At 46.1% G+C, this 14,154-nt stretch overlaps 1 protein-coding gene across 1 annotated transcript in view; it reads left to right on the top strand.

Moving 5' to 3' along the window:
- Nucleotides 1–14,154, top strand: part of SYN3 (synapsin III) — a 453,717-nt gene that overhangs the window by 65,705 nt on the left and 373,858 nt on the right. The window lies entirely within an intron of this gene.

A 14,154-nucleotide genomic window follows, 5' to 3' on the forward strand; every position in this document is an offset into this window, starting at 1 on the left:
TAGGGGAAATGACCAGAGTATGCAAAAGGGTGGTAGGAGATGAACCTGGAAAAGAAGATAGAGAACAGTCTCTATTCGGGGTGGGCTATGTATGGCAAGGCATGCGGCTAGAAATCGTGTCCCAGAGGGAGTGGGAACATATTTATTGAACTTTTTAGGTCATGGCAACGTGACATGAAAACATGTGATCATGTTTTCATTTTAGGATGTACATGCTGATAGTGGATTTAGAAGATGGACTGGGTAGGATTGGTGGCATGAGACTGGAGGCAGGGAAACTCAGCTCTGGATTTTGGGTGAAAAAACATCATATCCTGGAATATCATGCTTGAGAAGGAGGCTCATGGAAAGAACTTCGTAAAATGCATGTGTTCTTTAGCCCTTTAAGCTTCATTCTCATACCTGTAACTTGTATTTGAGAATAGAAGGGATGACCTGTTTTCCTTATAAACAGAGAGGATGGAACCAAACCCACAAGATGTGTTTGAGCTGGCATTGCATGAAAGCAAAACACGGTCAACTGCATCTTATTCACCAGCTTAGTCCCGGCCACTTGCTCTGACCCACTTCACACCCACATTCCGACCTTCTCCCAACCAGCCTAATCTCTGGCCTTGTGATTCCTTCAACCGCTTACGTTCTCCCTCCTCCACCTCCTTCTGCCCCTCCACACACCACTTTTCCAGCTTTGACCTTCAGCTTTGACCTTCAGCTTTTGCTCAGGCGCTCTTTACATTTGTTGCCAGCTCTGCTGTCATCTCCACTATTTGGGGTCTGGCTCATTCCCTGATGAGAGGAGCCCCCGCTGGGCTCACCCCAGCCCTGTCAGCAGCCCCTGCCCAGATGTGCTTGCACACGGGATTTCGGTCTTTGCATTTTAGTAGGAATCAAGAGTTATTAATTAACCCAGGGTGGAACGTATTATGAAACATCCCAGAAAGCTGGAATAAACCAAAGGGACTTCTGAACTCACAGCAGGGAAAAATGCCTTTTAATTGACTTGGATGACTTCACTGCAAAAATCTGTCTAGCTGTTATGCTAAACTGGAAACTAATCTATTAGATTGTCTAAGGAATCTCCCAGCCCACCCTGACCAGAATCTCTAGAGGTGGGGAGTGTGGCCGACACATAAACAGGATGTATGCTTTGAAATGGCTTCTTTTGGATCATCTCCAGTCTGGCTGCCTTTTCTAGACCCTGGGAAAGAAAGGAGAGGCTGGTATCTGAGAATGAGTTTATATGTTCTACAAAGTGTATCTTTAACATCACATAGAAGCTTTCCTAAGGCACTGCTTCCTTTAGAGTAAAATTCAGCCTAAGCTGAACCTGTCTTGGACCACTTCTCTCAGGGAGTTTAGAGGGTGACATAAGGTAATTTCCACAGATGGTGTTGTCATGTATGTGACAGCTGTGCAGCCTGGGCTCGGAAGGGATTAGTGAAAATAACCAGTGTCTAATCATGTGCTTACTAAATGCCAGGCACACGCTGAGCACTTCCTGCAGATTAGTTTATTTATCCTCGTAACTACCCTATGAAGAGTAGATGCTGCAAGTTCCCTCATCCTCCAGATGAGGAAACTAAGGCTAAGAGAGGTTGTGTGGCTTACTCAAGGCCACACAGCTTATAAGTGGCAGAGCTGGAATTCACAGTTTGACTCCAGATGCTGTTTTACCTGGGAAGGTGTATCCTGGAGAAGTAAAACCTGAAAAGGACGTGATGAATTTCCTCTTCTGTGTAAGCTCTGGCTTGTGCATTAGACTTGTTCCGTGGGACCCAAGTTTGGCCTGCATGGTCCTCTGCGAGTTAGCTCCTGCCTACCTTTCCTCAAGGTTTAGCTCAGGCATTATTTCTATTCTGCTTCCCCTGAGCTGCTTCTATCCAAGCAGGGCAAGGTGCCTCTAAACCGTGCTCTCACATACCTCATGCATATTTCTACCATCACAGTTACCAGATTGATTTGAAATTACTCTTTCACCTTCCTACCACTCCCTCTGGACTCTGGGCTTATAGAGAACATGGACAGTATCTTTATTCAACCTACAAGTATTTACTGAGTGCCTACTATGTGGTAAGTGCTAGGGCTGAAATGGCAATTAAAAACAGATGTAGTCTCTACCTGATAGAGCTTAAAATCTAATGAGAGGGACAGATATTAATCACATAATTGATTTCTCTCTCTCTCACACACACACACACACACACACACACACACTTGCACACACCATAATTACAAACTGATTAGGAGCCATGAATAAAAGTGTTATGGGGCTTCCCTGGTGGCGCAGTGGTTGAGAGTCTGCCTGCCGATGCGGGGCACACGGGTTCGAGCCCTGGTCTGGGAGGATCCCACATGCCGCGGAGCAACTGGGCCTGTGAGCCGCAATTACTGAGCCTGCGCGTCTGGAGCCTGTGCTCCGCAACAAGAGAGGCCGCGATAGTGTGAGGCCCGCGCACTGCGATGAAGAGTGGCCCCCACTTGCCACAACTAGAGAAAGCCCTCGCACAGAAACGAAGACCCAACACAGCCATAAATAAATAAAAAAAAATAAAAATTAAAAAAAAAAAGAAGTATACATCTAAAAAAAAAAAAGTGTTATGGTAGCATGATACTACTGGGCACTTAATTTAGGTACTTAGTAGGTGCTTCGAGTACCCAGATACATAATCTGTGCTCAATAAATATTTGTGTAACTTTTCTGAAGTAGGGGAAAATGAAAAAGCTACAGAGAAAATATCGGACCTATTATAAGAACTTCCCAGGAAACAGAGTCACCCCAATATTCTTTTACATGGTAAATGACACAGGTAAAGCACTAATCTGACAGCAACGATACAGGTAAAGCAATGCTTGACATTAGGTGTACACAACATGTCGGCCACTGTCTTGAGTTTCCTGTATACATTTAATCCTCACCACGACCCCACCAAGGAAATACTGATGGAACTGAGGCTCGAGAGGTTAAGTGTCCTGCCCAAGGCCACCCAGTGGTCGGTGGAAGAGCTGAGATGTGGGTGCTCCAGAAGCCCTGGCGCCCATAAAACTGACCCTGCATCTTATTGCCTGTCTCGATCTTCTCTAGAACCATGGCTAATTATCTGGTGTTCCTTGCCCAAGGTCACGGTGCTGGTTACAGTAGAGCCAAGCTTGTCTCCTTCTTGCCAAGTCAGGCTTTGGGAATTCTCAGGGGAAGAACTTGGCAATGATAAGAGGGCAGTGCCAAATGGGAAGTGGAACTGAGTCCCATTAAGGGACATCGAGTTGCATTTTGGGGGTTCTGCGTGCATGTTAAAGCAAAGAAAAAAAATTATTATTGAAGGTCAGTTATGTGCCCTTCATGGCTCTAACGCTTCTCACACATTGCTATATTTAGTCCTATTATCGTTCAGATGATGAAATTGAGGCTGGGAGGGGTAAAGTAGGTATTTGTGGGGTTAGAGACAGAATTGTGATTGGAACCTGTGTCTGCCTGGTTCCAAAGCCCAGTTCCCTTGACTCACCTGCTGCCCAGCCAGGCCTGGAAAAAAGGCTTGCTTCCTTCAGCCTACAGCATTTTTTCAGATTGATTTTCTCAGAGACCACAGGCAGCCCATCTGGATTTTCTGACCTCCCTTTACCTGTGTTTCTGGAACTTTCTTTGCTCCCTCAGGTTTCCTTCATGAGCTTCTGGGTGGGTTCTCACCCTGTTTGAGATGGAACCAGACCAGATGACCTCTCCACCCACCCCACCTCAGGGCCTACATTCTGTCCAGACAGGGAGGAGACAGGCAGCCCTCCCCTCTGGCTGCCAGGAAAAGCAGGGGAAGCAGAGGGGCTGAACCTCCTGAGGCTGGGCCAGCCAAGTGCCAGGAGCCCCAACTCCGCATTCATTGGACAGAACGAGGTTTTGATCATTCGTCTCACTTGGCTTATTCTTATACAACTGCGTTGGTCTCTCTCTGACTCCCTCTGCTCTCCATGCCCCCGGCTCCTCGATGTCTATGGGATGAAGGCCAAAGTCTCTAGGCAGCACCAAGGCCCTCCCTAACCAGGCACCAGCGTGGTGTTCTCACCACCTCTCTTCCTCTCTCTGCTCAGTGGTGCCTCCAAGGGTCTTTGGAGGCGCTAATGCTTAATTCAGATGGTCTCTTATTGATAGTGGCTTTCCCCCTTCTGCATCTTTGTTTCTAAAAATATTTCTATGAATATCTATCTATCTGTCCATTCTTCCATCCATCCATATACCTGTTTGTCCAGTTACCCATCTCTCTAAAACCTAACTCTCTCCCGACTCCTTTTTTTTTAGGAGGGGTCCTCTAATCAGTCTAGAGCCATGCTTCTTTCCCCTAAATACCTTCACAAAATTTAATATTTCATAATACCAATAATAGTGATAATAATAATAAATAACTCCCAAATATTAAGCACTTGCTACACACACTTACACACCTGATGCTCTACCGAGATTTTAGTATATATAACCTTACTTTAACCTCACAGTGGCCTTTGGAGTTATCTATCACTGTTACAGAAGAAACTAAGGTTCAGAGAAATCCAGCAAGGCAGCTTACAATGGGCGGAGCCAGGATTTGAACTCTTGGCTCCCAAGCAGCCCATACTCTATAAAGCACATTCTCCTGACTCCCACTGCTAACTCACCCCTCATTCTGGGATACGCATCTGCTACCCCTACCACCCTTCTGTGTGGCTTCTGGTTTCTTCTAATCCTCACTTTAACTGCTCTTTGCATGTATTTATTGGGAAATGGCATTAAGCATCTGAAAGTAAACAAGCTCATTTCACTAATTCTTATTACCACTCTATAGTGTTTTACTTGTATCGAGGAAAATCTTTTGTTGCTCCGGAAGAAAGATCTTTCAGGACAGTTTGATGTGATGGACAGAGCTGTGCCTTGGATCAGAAGAGCAAGGGATCAAATCCTGGCACTACCTCTTATTATCTATGGGACTTTGGGCATGTGATGCAATGTTCTCAGCTTCAGTTTCTTTATTTGCAAAATGAAGATAGTAAGAGCAGTACTACTGTGTTCAGCACATTGTAGGAATTTGGTTCATTTTAGTTAAACCAGGGAGGACCTGGGATCTGGGTTGACTCATTTGTTGAGGAGGAACTGGCAGATGCACGGAGTGTTTTCTACCTGCTAGTCCTTCCCTCCAGCCACGACAGACACCACTGCTGAGCAGCCTCATTATTCTCCACACAGCAGGCAGCGAGATGAAACTCACTGGGTGACCCCAAAGGAACTTCCCGTTCTCACATTCTGTGGGTTTGATATGAGCTTACTTAAACAGGATGGTAAATTATGGATAAGGTGGTTGGATCCCGCCATATGAGCTGAGTTGGTAAATATATGATGGGGATGAAACCAAGACCCACTGACAACAGAATGCTGAATTCTATTCTGGCAATTTCTGGAGTTGTCCACTAGAGCAATTGTTTTCCAGTCATGTCCTTAGAGCCCTGCTCTGTTCCACAGGGGTACCTAGGGTTGCAAACTGTGATCATCTTTGGAAGAAGAGGGGGGGGGGGAGAGAAAGAAGGAGGAGGAGGAGGAAGAGGGGAAAAAGCAGAAGAGGAGGAGGAAGGGGTGGAGAGGAGAAAAAAGAAGAGGGGAGAGAGCTTAACTCATCCCTTCTGTATCAATAATTCTCAACCAGGGGTGATTTTGCCCCCGGGAGCCATTTAGCAACACCTGGAAACCTTTTTGGTTGTCAAAACAGGGGGATACTACTGACATCTGTGAGTAGAGGACAAGGGTGCTGCTAAACATCTTACAGTACACAAGTCAGCCTTCCATAGCAATGAATAAATTATCCAGCTCAAAAGTCAATGTGCCAAGGTTGGGGAACCATGTTCTAGACTGAAACAGCTCCAAGAGTATACCTTTTGTGCAGGTACCCTAAAAACAGGAGGTGGTACTTCAGTTTATGATGATGTGGGCTTCCCAGACCACTCCGAAGAAACTTCACCTTCACTCTCCCTTTTAGTCATCACAGTTGCCTCGGGACAGAGACGGGGCAGGGACCTTCTTCTTTATTCTTACAAAGATGCCAAGGCAGAGGTTTCTCTGATTTTCCCAAGATCCCATAGCGAGGAAGTTCCGAATGGAATAGGAACCTCATGCTTAGTGATCTTTCCAACACAGCCCACCTCAGTAAGTGACTGTGCACCCAGCAGCCCAGCAGAGGCCCAGAGTCAGCTGAAACCCTAAAGGGCTGGACCAAGCCTACTGTTGTAAAGTTACCTGGGGTTTGTCTTAGTTGAGTATGGTAAGACACGCAGACACGGAAATGACTGTCCTGAAGGAAGAAGTGTATTATATTCATAGTACCCTAAAGCAGAGGGCACAGCCTGCCACGACGTGGGGGCTGCAGGGGAGGCACCGTAGCTAGTCAGGCAGCAGAGGGAGCAAGGGGAAATGTGAGCAAGAGCCTTACTGTGTTTTTGCGGAAAGGAAAGGACAAGGCATGGCAAGCAGGTTCAGGGTTGGCTAATTTGAATAATTTTAGCAGGCTCTGGGGTATAGGGACTGTCCCTGGTTTTCTGGTACCTGGCTACGGGGCGTTAGGGGACGGGGGGATAGTGGCCCGGGGTGAGAGCCTGGTAGTGGAGGTGGCTGCAGTGTGGGCTCTGGATTGCTTGCCTTCCATTTGACAGGCGCTGTCTGTGGCAAGTCTTTTACTCTCTCTAGTTTCCGGCTGGCTCTATGCGAGGCAGTCCATCCAGGGTCAGTGAAGCCCCCAAATGTCAAAGCATCAGAATACAGAAAAGAAGACTTGGTTAATACACCTATCTGACTCCATAGCCTCACCACTCTGCTGCTTTTTAACAGTCTTTTAAAACGGAACTCTTTTGTTTCTAACTAAATCTTATGTGAAACCCAATATTTAAGCAAATTGAAAAATAAAAATTACTGCTCTGTTTGATGCAGAGCTTGGAAGGCCCTGAACGTTTGAACCTCCAGAAAGTGTCCAAGGCCCCTCCAAAGACAGCCTCTTCAGAAGTAACTCTCTCACTACCTCCATCCTGCTTGTCCCCTTGCCTTGGGTTCTGCCACGGGGTTGGAAGAAGCCTAGGGGAATAGTTAAGAGCAGGGATCCTGGAGCCAGATCACTTGGGTTTGCATTCTTGATCTATCACCTCCCAGCTGTGTGACCTTGGGGAATTATATTTAATCTCATTGTGGCTTAGTGCTCCCAGCTATAAATTAGGCATAATGATAATAGGACCTACTTTATGAGGTTACTGTCAGAACTGAGTTAACACACGCAAAACCCTTAGAACAGTACCTGGCATATAGTAAATGCTTAACAAACTATTATAAATTGTAATCCTAATATAAATATAATTAATGATATTGGATTATAAATATGCTATATTATAATTACTGTATTGCTGCCGGAACTACCAAGACAGCACATACAATTACCAGTCCTATTACTACTAGTCGTGCTCTTAGAACTATCACTACTTTTGTCTCTACCTCTCCAAAGACTACAACCACTGCTTTTCCTACCTTTGCTTCTACTGCTGCTGTTTCTACCATTGTTCCTACTGGGATAACCATTGCCCCCACTGCCACTGGTCATTGCTACCACCAAGTGAAAATAATGTCAACTGGGTCCTTAGAGTCAAAGCAGGTGTGAAGGAGCAGAAAATGATAGGAGCCCTCACTGCTGGGCCACCACGGACACGCTCACCCTGTTGCTCTTGTATCTTCTTCGCACTTCCCTTGCTCCAGGTTTAGGGGAGGTTAGTTATAAAGTCACAGGCATGCGGGGCCATTGTTGGTGAGCTTGTGCAGTGGTTCTACATTTGTGATGTGGTTTCTCTTAGCCTGCAGGGTCAGAAATGACCCATTATATCTCTTTGTGGCACTGGACATGCAAGTGCCATCATGACTCAAGAATGTCATCGGTTCAGCAGCTCAGAGGGGCTGTTTGCTCTCTGGAATGTGGACAGAGAAAAACCTCCTTGCCTTTGCTTCTCTACATGGGAGTGCATTGACTGCGGGGGCCTCTTCTTCCCTGACTCTGCCCCTTGCGATCCCCATTTGGGGATTAGGTTCATGCTGGCTTTGGCTGTATCTGGGTCATGCTGTCTTGGAACTACTGTGGCCCCTTGGGAAGAAAATGAGCATCTGAGAAAGGAGAACTCAGCCTTTAGAAACGTCTCTATTGAGGAAAAGGAATCGGGGAAACAACCCTTCTGCAAGAAAGAAAATGGCCTTGGGTTCCCCTTTCCCAAGCCCAGCTTTAATTTGGAGATATTTCACAGTGGACTTTTGAAGGGGTGACCGGTTCATACCAAGCTGCCTTAAATGCTTGGAGCAAAAGCCTATGGGGACTTGCAAATCAACCCCGGGAAGAGAAATTAGCTGCGTCTTGTCTCAGAACTCCCAAAGCCTGCTCCAAAATAAACACATAAGCTGTGCCGGCAGGGAAAGCCTGGCCCTTTTTTCTTCTTCATCTTAGAAACTCCATGTGTGCATTATTTTAAATAGGCGCCAGCACACGAGGCCCTTTTTAACAAGATTGAAAACAGATGGGGCCTTAGGCTGTTCAGTAGCTCTCAGAAACTGACATGGGAAGTGCTAAGCCATCTCGTGTCCAGGCGATGTTCATTTTCTTCTTGAAGCACAAGTGTGGCCAGGCCTCTCATTCCCAGGGAGCAGGAGTCTGCTTCCTGCATCAGGTGTGTCTGCCAGGGGAAGGAAATATCTCCTTTCACTGCATTTACCCGTGTTTGCATTTACTTAACCCTTGGGCAGCCTGGGAGAAAAAAGTATTGTGCTAGCCTTGGAGGCTCCACGCTTCTGGAGCTGGAAGCATTAGGTTTTAACTTCCTTATTATAAATGGGATTATGACCCTTCACAGCTCATGGCTCTCCAAAGTCTCCCAATCTCACTCTGAGTAATAGCCAGAGTCCTTCCCGTGACTATAGGCCCTTCATGGTTAGACTTCCCTGACTTTCTTCCTGCCTTTGTCTTTCTTGCTTACTCTGATCCAGCCACATTGGCCTTCTCGCGCTGTTCCTTAAAATCAAGCAACAGAAAACAAGTCTTGACGAGGATGTGGAGAAATTGGAACCCTTGTACATTGCTGGTAGGATTGTAAAATAATATAGCTGCTGTAGAAAACAGTATGGTGGTTCCTCGAAAAGTTAAACAGAATTACCATATGACCCAGCAATCCCACTTCTGGGTATATGCCCAAAAGAATTGAAAGCAGGCACTCAAACATGTTTGTAAATCCATGTTCATAGCAGCATTATTGACAAGAGCCAAGAGGTAGAAGTAACCCAAGTGTTCATTGGCAAATGAATGGGTAAACAAAATGTGGTATATCCATACAATGGAATATTATTCAGCCTTTAAGAGGAAGGAAATTCTGACATAGGCTACAACATGGACAAACATTGAAAACATTATTCTAAATAAAATAAGCCAGACATAAAAGGACAAATATTGTGATCCCACAATATATGAGGTACCTCAAATAGTCAGATTCATAGAGACAGAAAGTACAATAATGGTTACCAGGGGCTCTGGAGGATGAGGAGTTACTATTTCATGGACACAGAGGTTTTGTTGGGGATGATGAAAACGTTCTGGGAATGGATGGATGGTGGTGGTGGTTGCACAACAGTGTGAATGTATTTAATGACACTGATTTATACACTTAAAAACAGTTAAAATGGTAAGTTTTACGTTGTGGGTATTTTACCACAATGAAGACAAACTTTAAAAAACTCAAGCAAGCACACCCTGTCTCAGGGCTTTTCTCTTTGCCTGGAACCCTCTTTCCTGATGTATCCACACGGCGCATTCAGGTTCTTCGCACAAATGTCACCTTCTCAGAGGTGCTTGGCCACCCTCTCTGACATGGCACCCCCCCATGCACACTTCTCAGTCACTCTGTGTCATGTCACCTGCTTAATTTTTCTTCACAGCATTTAGCACCCTGAGTGCTAACCCTGCAGGTCTTTCCAAAGTGTCCAGCACCAAGCCCAAGCTGCTGGAGGGCAGCAGGGCCTCCATGTCTGGGGTTCCAATCCAGCCAGATTTCCTGAGGCCTAAGCAGAGGGAGTGGCCAGTCCTCATCTTGGTGCAGGGCTTTACCCTGGTCCCCTGGATGTGCAGACTGGATTGAGTGGAGGGAAGGGGGGAGGGGAGACAGCTGGGAGGCAGCCCTGGGGAGAGGAGGCGACGCCCACGCTGTGGGTTGCAGCAGGTAGAAAAGGAAGGTTGAATGCTTCTTTCCTTCCTACAGTGCTGAAAATGGTGTTGGATGTGTACAATGAAAACTAAATAAAGGAAAGCATGTTAAGGTAGGCTAGAACATTTGTTCTTGTCATCAAATTACAAGTTTCAATTTGGAAAAAAAAATCTACAGAAATTAAATTACATCAGTGTTGTTTAAGCTCCTTCAGGATCTCCCCTCCTATGGTGGTACAAGGTCGTGCCTGCTGCATCTCTAGCCTCATCCCACCCCAAGCAACTCCTCCCTAAGCTCCAGCCCCACAGTCACCTTCTCACCTTCAGTTTCGCACCCACCTGTGAAACAACTGCCAAACGTGGATTCTGCTTCTGCACCCCAATCTACAACCCATCCATCATCCATCTGGAGAAATGTGGGGAGACGTTCACACCTGCTTTGTTTAATCCTATAAACAAACACACTTTTCTGATCATTCAGCAGAATGGTGTTTAAACCTGTGGAACCCAGCTCAACAATGAGAAGTAGATGTCAAGGGGACATGACCCATCATCCTTTTCTGTGTAGCTAAGCCGTGGTCTTAAAATCTCTGAACATTTGCCCGATCTGTCACAGATAGCAAAAATTTGTTGCAGGTGGCAAAATTTGTTCCTAGGTCTCTCAACCTTACAAAAGCTCTAGAGATGAGAAGAGATGAGGCTCTGGTGGTCCCACCACTCTGTCCCCCCTTAAAGCTTCTTCCTCCTCCTCACACTCCTCCTTCCCCCCTCCTCCCCCTTCCCCCTTCTTCCCCCTTCTTCCCCCTCCTTCCCCCTTACCCTCTCTCTCCATTTTTCTCCCCCTCCCCCTCCTCCCCTCCTCCCCTCCTCCCTCTCCCTGTCTCCTTCAGTGGACACTCTTTCTATCCTCAGGACATTATCAAAAGCTCTCCCTACCCTTGAAGTTTTCCCTGGCAGAGGGAAAATGACAATGGATGTTTTACTTTGATTCTCAGGTGCTGTTGCTTCTCGGGAATATGAACAGGAAGGAGTGACTGTCCAGGCAGAATTAGGGCATGCCTGGGTCCTCTGGCCGCCAGCCACCAGAACCCTACCTTAACCCCTAACACATGTACATCTAGGCTTTGGAGAACAAAACTTGGCCATTAAGAAATTCCTTAAAAATCAGGATGACACAACCACTGGTGCTTTTTCTCAAACTCAACTCCTTGACTTCTTGCATTACCAAACGTGATGATGATGATAATGATGATGAAGATGATGAATTGTTAGGATCACTGACATTGGTAAAGATGATGTTGGTGATGAGGATGGTGATGGTGTTAACATCTTAGTGTCTCATGCAGAATAAAATCCTTACCACTATCTGTTCCATCGTCCCCTCTCTGACCTTGTCTCCTTCCACTCATGCCCTCACTAGCCCTGTTCCAGGCAGGGCTTCCTTGCTGTTCCTTGAACTCTGCACATTTGTTCCGGCCTCAGGGCCTTTGTGCTTGCTGTTCTTTCTGCCTAGAAAACCACCCTCCTTACTGGTATGGTCTCCCTCATTTTGCTCATATCACTGACCAAGTGCCACTTTTCCTGACCGCCTTCTATTTTTCTTCTCCTGACACATTATTTATTGTTAATGGTCCATCTCCCCCCATTAGATACAAGTTCTATGATAACAGGGATTTTTGTCTGGTACTTTCACTGCTGTGTCATCAGAGAAAGTAACAGACACAGTAGTTGCTCAAAAATAAGTTGTTAAATGAATGAATTAATGGATGACTTGAGTTCAAGTTCCAGCTCTCTTTGCTCAGTAGCTTTGTGATCTTGGCCAAGTCATTTGCTCTCTTTGTTTCTCAGTTTTCTCATCCGCTGATGGGAATGTTAATGCCTACCCTCGTATCAAGAGGTCATTGTAATGATCAAATTAAAGAATATAACCTTCATAGCTAACATTGATTACTCACTTATTTTCACTTAGGCACCTTGCTGAGGGCTCCTAAATGGATTAATTCATCTAATGCTCACTACTGCCCTAGGAAGGTACCATTCTTAGCCTCGTTTACAGATGAGGGACTGAGGCATAGAAAGGCTAACTTGCCTAAAGTTGCACAGCAAGTTAGGGGTAAAGCTCAGATTCAAACTCATGGGGTTCAGTTCTAAAAACCGTTATATACCAAACACTTCGTAAACTGCAGATCAATGCTGTTGATTTTTTTAAAAATAATGTGGTAAACTCCAACTAATTTTGGATATTTCATTACTTGAACATTTAGGAATGTAGGTTTTATCATTTTATTTTTCTTCATTTTAATGTATATTTTGACATGTTTTTATGTTTTTTCTCTCCCTTCCCTGCCTTCTCCACACACACACACACACACACACACACACACACACACACACTCAGTGGACTATTATGATTTTCTGATGAGTGGAGGTGCCTTTGCATCTGCCTGTGTAGCTGGGGGTTTGGCATGGGAGGCGGGCAGTACTGCCAGGCAGCACTCGCTGACCCAATGACCAAGACCTTCGCTGAGATGCCCAGCGCTGCTTCTGCACAAGATTTCCTCCCCTGGAAGTGTCCACTGAATGAGTCTGCAGACTTTCAAAGTCTGTAAGGTGAGTCTGTGCTGGTGGAAAAGAGCTCAGCCCCGAGATGCCAGCCAAGGAAGTCACTGAGCCCATCAGGCCCTCGGAGCTGAAAACACGGCCTCCGCTGGGAAACTGACAGGAAGCAGTTCTTGCTGAGAGCAGGCCTTGGGCCACCTGCCAAGTACTTGCCATCAACAGGGCAGTTAGAAGAAGCAAAGTGGTGAAGGAGGGGCCTGTAGGCTTCCCCAGCAGACACTGCATACTGACGTGGAGAAGACACTGGAAGATGTAAAAATGAGAGCTCTGCGATTTAGGACACGAGTCACCCCGAATAAGCCACTCGGTGCAATGTGAAGGGTGTCAGCCTGGGTTTGGATCTCAGGCTGCAACTTTGGACAAAGTCACTCTGCTTCCCTGGGCCTCACCTTTGGCATCTGCAAAATGAGCATCTGTTCATTCAATGATATTTACAGGGCACCTGTTCTGTTTCCCCAGACACTGGTTTAGGTGCTGGGATAGAGCTCTGAGCAAAACAGACAAGATCCCTGCCCCCTAGAGCGTCTGTTCTAGTGAGAGAGATGGACAATTAAATATTTAATTAGGATGGACGGAAATATTTATGTCAGAGGGGGATGAATGCTGTGGGGGAAGATTAAGCAAGAAAACTGAGCTTGGAGCACAGCAGATGCTTTGTGGGGAGGTGTCACTGGGGGCGCCAGGGAGCAGAGGTGTGCTGCCAGCTCTGGGAAGCAAGACTTAGAGGCTGGGGGATTGGAGGCTGAAGTTGCTCAGTGTGTTTGACAATGGAAAGGAGGCCAGCATGGAAATGACAGAGTGAGTTCGAACTGGGGAGGACAGGGGATGGTGGGAGGCAGTGTCATGTAGGATCTCACGACCTGTGTGAAGCTTAGGTTTTCTGTATTTAGTACTGTTTTATTATTATTGCTGGTGTTTATGCTTTTAACGATTCTCTTAGACTCTATGAGACTCTGAAGGAACTTAAGAAGTGAAGAAGATTACAGTACATGCAGAATGCTGATTTTTTAAAAAGGAATTTGTTAATAACACAGTTTCCTTCCCAAGAGTAAACATAACAATCTGTTAGGGATTAGGGTGGAATTTTGATGAAACTTGCTAGAGGACTTGAGAATGCCCTAATCCTACCTTGACAATCACCACCACCAGCCCTTTTCCAGGTTCCTAAGGCAGACAGAAACACAAGGAGGAAGAGCAAATAAGAGTTGAAATACCACTAAGTGTTAGCTGGCCTAGGCCCACCCGCCCGTGCAGGGGCACTTGCTGAAGCTGGCCTGAATCACCTCCAGGCCAAAGCAGTGCAGCCTCTTGCCTGTCT

This window comes from Balaenoptera acutorostrata, chromosome 11, assembly GCF_949987535.1.
Source record: "Balaenoptera acutorostrata chromosome 11, mBalAcu1.1, whole genome shotgun sequence".
Classification (NCBI taxonomy): domain Eukaryota; kingdom Metazoa; phylum Chordata; class Mammalia; order Artiodactyla; family Balaenopteridae; genus Balaenoptera; species Balaenoptera acutorostrata.